At 32.4% G+C, this 7,317-nt stretch overlaps 1 pseudogene across 1 annotated transcript; it reads left to right on the top strand.

Moving 5' to 3' along the window:
* Positions 1–3,274: 3,274 nt before the first annotated feature.
* LOC143549834 (tryptophan aminotransferase-related protein 3-like) lies at positions 3,275–6,722 on the top strand (annotated as a pseudogene). Its single transcript, XR_013138208.1, has 5 exons — positions 3,275–3,643; positions 3,817–4,111; positions 4,194–4,468; positions 4,567–4,824; positions 6,385–6,722. The product of XR_013138208.1 is annotated as a tryptophan aminotransferase-related protein 3-like (transcript).
* Positions 6,723–7,317: the final 595 nt, after the last annotated feature.

Genomic DNA, 7,317 nt, shown 5'->3' with positions numbered 1-7,317 from the left:
GTTATACAAATTTAACACCCCTTCCCTCTTGGCGTGTAGGTGTGTGACTAGAAAAGAGAGATTAAGAAATTTGGGAATGTTAGAGCTATATTTACCAAAATAAATCTAAATTATATACTTAAAACACAAAACAGTACAAGGAGTTTATGAATCAAAGGAAATCTTGTTGATAACGTACTCTTTCAATAGATCGAGAAAGAAAGATCGAGGGCGGAATCTAGAAAGGCCGTCATTGAAATGAGACTGGATTCCAAGAACTAAGCTTGAGGAAGAGTTGGTAATTTATGCTAGAAATGTTGTTTTACATACTAACACTCAATAACGCCCCGTTCGTGATTTAGTGAATTTAAGTGTTCAAAGATGATATATTTTAAATGATCAAATACTTACATATGTGTGATGTATTAGGCCTGTAATATCCTGCTTTTGACATTAATAAATAAAAAAGATTGTGTTTATTTAAAAGTATGTTAATTAAGTTAAATAAAATGTAGAGTGTGGACTTGATTAATGAAAGAAAGAATAAAGGATGGTGATGAGCCTTAGGTCCATGGGCTTAAGGGTATATAAACCCCTTAAACCTCCCTAAAACCTTAAAATCTTTCATTCTTATCCATAAGCCTCCTTACACACTCAAAACACACACAAACACTCTCAATCTTACGGCGAGATCCGAAATCCAAGAACCAAGCTTAGATTTATTTAGATCTTTAGCTGAGCAAGCAAGAACATGTCCGTAGCTATACAAGAAGCTAACTCGTAGCTTAACATATGTTAAAAGGTACGTTTTATGTATAAAGATTGTGTTTTAAAGAACGGGTTGTCCTAAGGCTTGGTACTAAGGCAAATCGGGTATTTTTATGCCATAAAAATATAAACTTGACGTTAAAAGTGGTCTTAATGGACTCGTTAGTATAAACGTTTCATGTAATAACCCTAGATCTAGCTTAAACGAGTTTGAAATCAATAAAGGTGTAAACTTTATTGATAAGTAAGCTAGATCTTGATCCAGGATAGAAAGGAAAACGTTTAGGAGATGATACAACACTGAAAAATGAGAACGAGTGTTAATATATGAGGTAATAATGATGATAAAGGTGTTAATACCATACAGTGGGTATGTTCGAATGAAAAGCAAGCATTCGAATGGAAAGCATTCAATTAGAAAAGAGAAGAAAGAAGGAGAAAGGTGCATATACCATTTGAATCGAACAAAGGGTCCACTCGAATAGAATGTTTGAATCAAACAAAGGGTCCATTCGAATAGAATCTCTGAATCGAATAGAGGGTTCATTCGAATAGAGGTTGTTTCGAACGAAGGGTTCATTCGAATAGAGGTTCGATTCGAGTGGTGACCCATTCGAAAAGAATGTTTGAATCTAATAGAAGGTTCGATTCGAATGGATGGTCCATTCGAATAGGAGGTTTGATTCGAACAGATGGTTCATTCGAATAAAAGATTTGATTCGAAAGGAAGGCCCTTCGAATAAAAGCTGAACCATTCGATTTGATTGAAGATTCATTCGATTAGAATTTTCTGATGAACTTTTTAGTAAAGGACAGTAAATAGAAATAAAATTTTTCCAAGCTGAACTGGTAGCTCGACCCCAGCTAGGCCTGGGAGAAATATAAGGGGGGGGGGGATGAATTCTTGTCGCCTATCTGTGTGTTTATGTTTATTGTTATTATATGTGTGATATATATATATATGATTGATTTCTTTTGAGAACCACTTTGAGTTTTAAGAACTCGAAAGAACTCAACGTAACAATTTTTTTTTCGAATTTTTTTACACATGTGTAATACGTAAGTGTAAGTGATGTACAAAAAATTACGGTATTTTTTACACACCGAATCGACTTTTTACACATGTGTAACTAACGTTTAAACTTGTGTAATTATCAAAAATACTTATTCTCTCTCCTGCTTCATTTTTTAATTAAATTTAATTTCAACCACATATTTCATATCATTTAATTAAATGTGGGTTCAAAATTGAGTTCTTAAAATTCTTAAAACTCACCATGGTTCTTAAAATAACCCTCCCATATATATATATATATAATTATGTATTTATATAGGGCTACAACACTATTGCACATTTAAAACAAAAACTCACACTTTGCTGACTGGGCGTCACATGACGCATGCAATGCCACCTTATTTTGTAGCCCCTCCACTACACATAATCTTAGAAGAATCGAATATAATCATTGAAACTATAAAATTTTGGTTTCTATTTACTAAATTAGTACCAATTAAACTATATATATTAAAGGAAACCTAGCTGCTACAGTACATTTCAATTTCTTACATTTTCAGTCCTTTACCTTTTAAGTTACATTAAATTAGCCCCTTTAAAGTTCTAAAATGTTTTAATTTTATCCCAAATATTCTTTTTTGCTAAACTTTGTTTAATTCCCCCCCTAACATATTCATGGTTTTAATATGTTCCCTAATTTATGGTTTTAATATGTTCCCTAATTTGTTGTTATATATGTATACTTAAGTTACTGATCTTTTTTAATGATCATCATACAAAGATTTTTTTTTAAATTATTAGTATGTCATTACGACATGTTTATTTCATTTATGTCGTGCCGTTAAAACGGAATGTGTTTTCACAATAAAGTATATAAGTTTCGTTGAAAATGAAATTGTGTTCGCAATAGAATATAATATTTTTTTATTGTAAGTTATATAGTGCGTGCAGTACCACATTGATACTGTAATGAGCCGAACTGATACAAACCATTTTTTTATACTTAGATAATTAATTTTTTATCGAGATGATAGTCGTTATGATATGTTTGTATATTTGCCTTTAAAAACTGGATCCCGTTACCTTGTTCCTCGCGCAACGCGCGCTAAGGAAACACACTAGTTTAAAATCATACGAATACTAACACATGCAAGTAAACATAATCAAAGAAGGTGTAGATATGGTAAACCAGTGAAGGTGACCGACCTAATGGTTCAACATGTGCAATCATGCACAAGATGCATACTAACTACAAGTTTGCCTAGCTAGGTCAACAAGGACTTCAAAAACATGTACCAACATGAAAATGATACAAAAACTAATGAATATGCATCCAGTCGATCAAACACGTGCATGTGACTAAACGAATGGAACATGTATATTAGTCTATATTATCCATCTAGTATTCACTATATTATAATATTGAGACGTACGTAATTTCACACATGAACCGATGAACGTAACAAGTCACCTAACCCAGTCCGGCTAATTATAAATACTGACACAGTTTTCTAATTTCATAGTGCCTCTTCAAGCAGGAAAAGTCTACTGCACTATGAACAATACAAAGAAATATTGTTTCTTCATTTCTATAGCAGTCAATGTATTATTTATTAGTATAGCTATATATCTGTATGCAGGTGGAGGTCGGCTTGGAGAGAAGAATCTGCAGATTAGTCACCTGTCGTCATCGGTGTTGACATGGACTGAACAAGCGGCATTGGAGGCAGAGGCGGTTGCAGCAGTTTCATGCTCCGGCCATGGTAGAGCTTTTGTTGACACATTGACTCCTGATGGTGAGCCTGTTTGTGAGTGCAATGGTTGTTATAATGGCACTGATTGCTCTGTATTTGACCCTGAATGTCCTGCTAAGGCTCAATGGTGACTTCCTATTTAGTTTGGAACCATTGGCTTCGTGCTATTTCAGACCAAAATTGTTCTAGCAAGTATTTCGTCGATTATATTATTTTGTTTTGGTGAACGTGTATACAACTTATATAAGCGATAGTTAACTTGATTAAGGGAATTTATTCATAAAGTTGTGAATGATGCAGCGGGGATATGCTATATCTTGAGCCATTTTGGATGCAAAATGCAATCGACACTGCAGTTGTCATATCAGGGTGGCATCGTATGACTTACAATTACGCTGACAGCAGTATGATGTCTTCACAAGTCGAATATTACATTCGCAAGCTACATTCCATTGTGGGGAATGCAGTTACCGAAGGACGATACATAGCCTTCGGTGTTGGGTCAGCTCAACTTCAAAGTGCAGCGGTTTATGCTCTTTCCTCTGAAAACATATCTTCACCGTCAAGCGTCCTTGCAGCCGCACCGTACTATTGGGTAACACGTTTAATTAAATATTTGTTAAAATTTTATGATGCCTTTAATAAGTTATATTTTTTTTTATTTTTGCGACCTGTAGTTGTTCAAGGATCAAACCATGTTCTTCAATGCTAAAACTTTTAACTTTGAAGGAGACACAAACTCATCGCAATCAAATGAAACGGGTTTGATTGAATTTGTAACCTCACCAAACAACCCAGACGGGGGGTTGAAGGAACCGGTTAAAGGAAGGAAGACGATAATTGATCATGTCTTTTTCTGGCCACAATTTACTCCTATCCCAAGCCCTTCAGATCAAGATGTTATGATTTTTAGTCTTTCTAAGCTCACTGGTCATGGTGGTTCTCGATTTGGGTATGTGTTTTTTTTTCATGACTAGTCTTAATTTACAAAGAAAACATTACATGAAACCTGAATACATACTTATACATTTTCCTTTAACCATAATGTAGTTGGGCGATTATAAAAGATAAAGATGTATATGACAAGTTTATGGTCCATTCCTTCGCGGCTAGTATTGGAGTTTCAAAAGACACCCAATTAAGAGCTTTGAAGATTTTAAAAGTAATTGTTGAAGGTGATGGAAAACCATTTTTCGAATTCACGAATAATAAAATGAAGGATCGTTGGGATAGATTGACTTCTATCATGTCAAGGTCTACAAGATTTTCAATGCACTTTTTTTAAGGAAACCAGACAGCCAAATCCAGGTAAATTATTTCATGTAAATTTGACGACTTCATTAGAAACTATAAGAAAATGCTTCAAATAAAATATTTATTCTCTCTTAAAATAGAAGATATGATGAAAGATTTGTGTTATATACATATATATATATATATATATATATATATATATATATCATTTGAAAATTGAAAATTTTGATAACCATTTTTTAATACTAAAAAACCCTTCACAAGAAAAAAAATTATAAAACCAAAACGAATGCGAAAATAATAAAAAGTAGAAAACCAAAACGTTTATATAGCATTATGGTTTCATAAAAAAAATAAAATTCCCGGTTTTGCTAAATTATACACATGTATAACAATTACTAGTCGAGTGCCCGCACGATGTAGCGGGGATTAACATTTTAAGGTTGTTAGCAACCCAAGGCTAACTCGACTCAAACTTTACACCAAACCGACTAAGCTCAGCTCTAAATTAAAGCTAAAATCTTAAAGTCGAGTTCGTCTTGATTATTTTGATATTTATATAATTTGAATACTATTAATCATATTTTTATAAGACATATAAAATGAAAACAAAAACAAAAACAAAACAAAGACAAAAACTAAAGTTGAGTAATATTTGGATATACACGATGACTCAAAATTTTACATTAAATTGTAGAATATATTGATTAGTATGTAATTATATGACATTGTGAGAAACTTTTTTAATTGTGACAAGTTTAATATGTTTTTTATCACATTGATAAAGGGTTAGACGTGTAACTAATCGGAACATCAAATTGTAAACATTTAACATTTAAAAAACTTGTGCATCCATTCATCAATAACTTGTACATTTCAAACCGTCCATATGATTTGAAAAAATTTATATCGAAACGTCGACAAATATAAGCCCGTTTTAATGGGTATGCCTGGAATTTTTTAATCATATTTTTGTAAAACATATAAGATTAAAATAAGAATGGATAAAGTTGAGTTAAAAGTGGCTAAACATGAGAGTCAAAGTTGTAACTATTTCTTAAATTAACAAAAATTGAGTAAAGTTAAGGTATCATAATTGTAATTATATTTGTGATTGTGTTTAAAAGACCACTTTGCCCTTTATATGCATGTACCTTATGCATTGAAAATTGTAAATCCATTAAAAGAAACGTCTTAATTTGCCATTTAGTTATGTATATATATAATATAGATAAACACGCATATACATATATGTATACATACATGTTATCATGTATCTTAACTGTACATATGTGTATATTATGTAACTGTAGATTAAATGATAATATACATATATATATATAATATAGCAAAACCGAGATTTTTTTTATGAAACCGGGATGCTAAATAAACAATTTGTTTTTTTTTTTTACTTTTTTAAGATTTTCGTTTTTTTTGTTTTATAATTTTTTTAATATTTTCTTGAAAGGGTTTTTTTGGGTCCAATTTGGTTCTCAAAATTCTCTTAAGATCCTTACCTTATATATATATATATATATATATATTGTGTGTGCGTGATATCCTGAAACTTGAATCCATAAATGCTAACGATGATTTAATATATAATAAATGCAGCTTTTGCGTGGGTGAAATGTGAAAGAGAAGAAGATGACAATTGTAATGCATTGCTAGATGCGGGAAAAATCATAAGTCGTCCTGGAACCCTTTTTGATGACTCAGATCGTTATGTGTGACTTTCTCTCACCCAGAGCGAAGATGACTTTCAATTGCTTATAAAACAACTCACCCAGTTGGTGGATCAAGAAAATGGTGGTCTCGAGACTGTGAAAAGCTCAAATGAACCATTATATTACAATAGAAAAGGGTTATATCTATAAGTCTCTTGCATAATTTAGGCTTGTTGGACCAGTGTTTGTGAAATGTGTTTGGATGTCTGAAAGTTTGATATTTTGAATAAAAGTAACACATGTTAGATGCTCAAATTTTTGAAAGTCAGACATATAAATATACTAGGTTGGTTGACGTTTCGGGTTGGGTAAGTCTCGTCACATAAAAATTCAATGACTAATCTAAAAGTCATGTACAATTGTTGATATTGCTCACTTTATTATTGTGGGAATTACTTGTGAAGGTACTACAGAAGAAAGCTTTTAATATTTAAAATTGATGAAAAGAATGAGTTAATTAAACATATGTTGAAATTTTGGTAGTAGCCTACCAGGGGCAGCACACAAAGCTTTATGCAATCAACTATAGTTGCATAATTTTGGATTAACTTATTGAAACTAGTTGCCACTTACGTGAGCGATGGTCTTGAGTTTTGAATTTCTCATAAGAGAGATTTTACTTTAATTCATTTGAAAGCTCAATGTTCCTCAGTCTTAAATTGAAACTTATCGATAACCATCGGTTCTATTATCTGGACCATCCGTTCGTTGTTTCCGACGCAGATGCACCGATCTGAGCATCCCCACTCTGATCAATCACTCGTGCATGAAAGTGGATTGATGTGGTTTTCATCTTCGATGGCGTTTGATTTTGACCGGA

This window comes from Bidens hawaiensis, unplaced genomic scaffold, assembly GCF_021521415.1.
Source record: "Bidens hawaiensis isolate Kalapana, Puna unplaced genomic scaffold, B.hawaiensis_p1.1 tig00015850_1, whole genome shotgun sequence".
NCBI classification, from domain to species: Eukaryota; Viridiplantae; Streptophyta; class Magnoliopsida; order Asterales; family Asteraceae; genus Bidens; species Bidens hawaiensis.
This window is presented reverse-complemented; position numbering and strand designations above follow the sequence as displayed.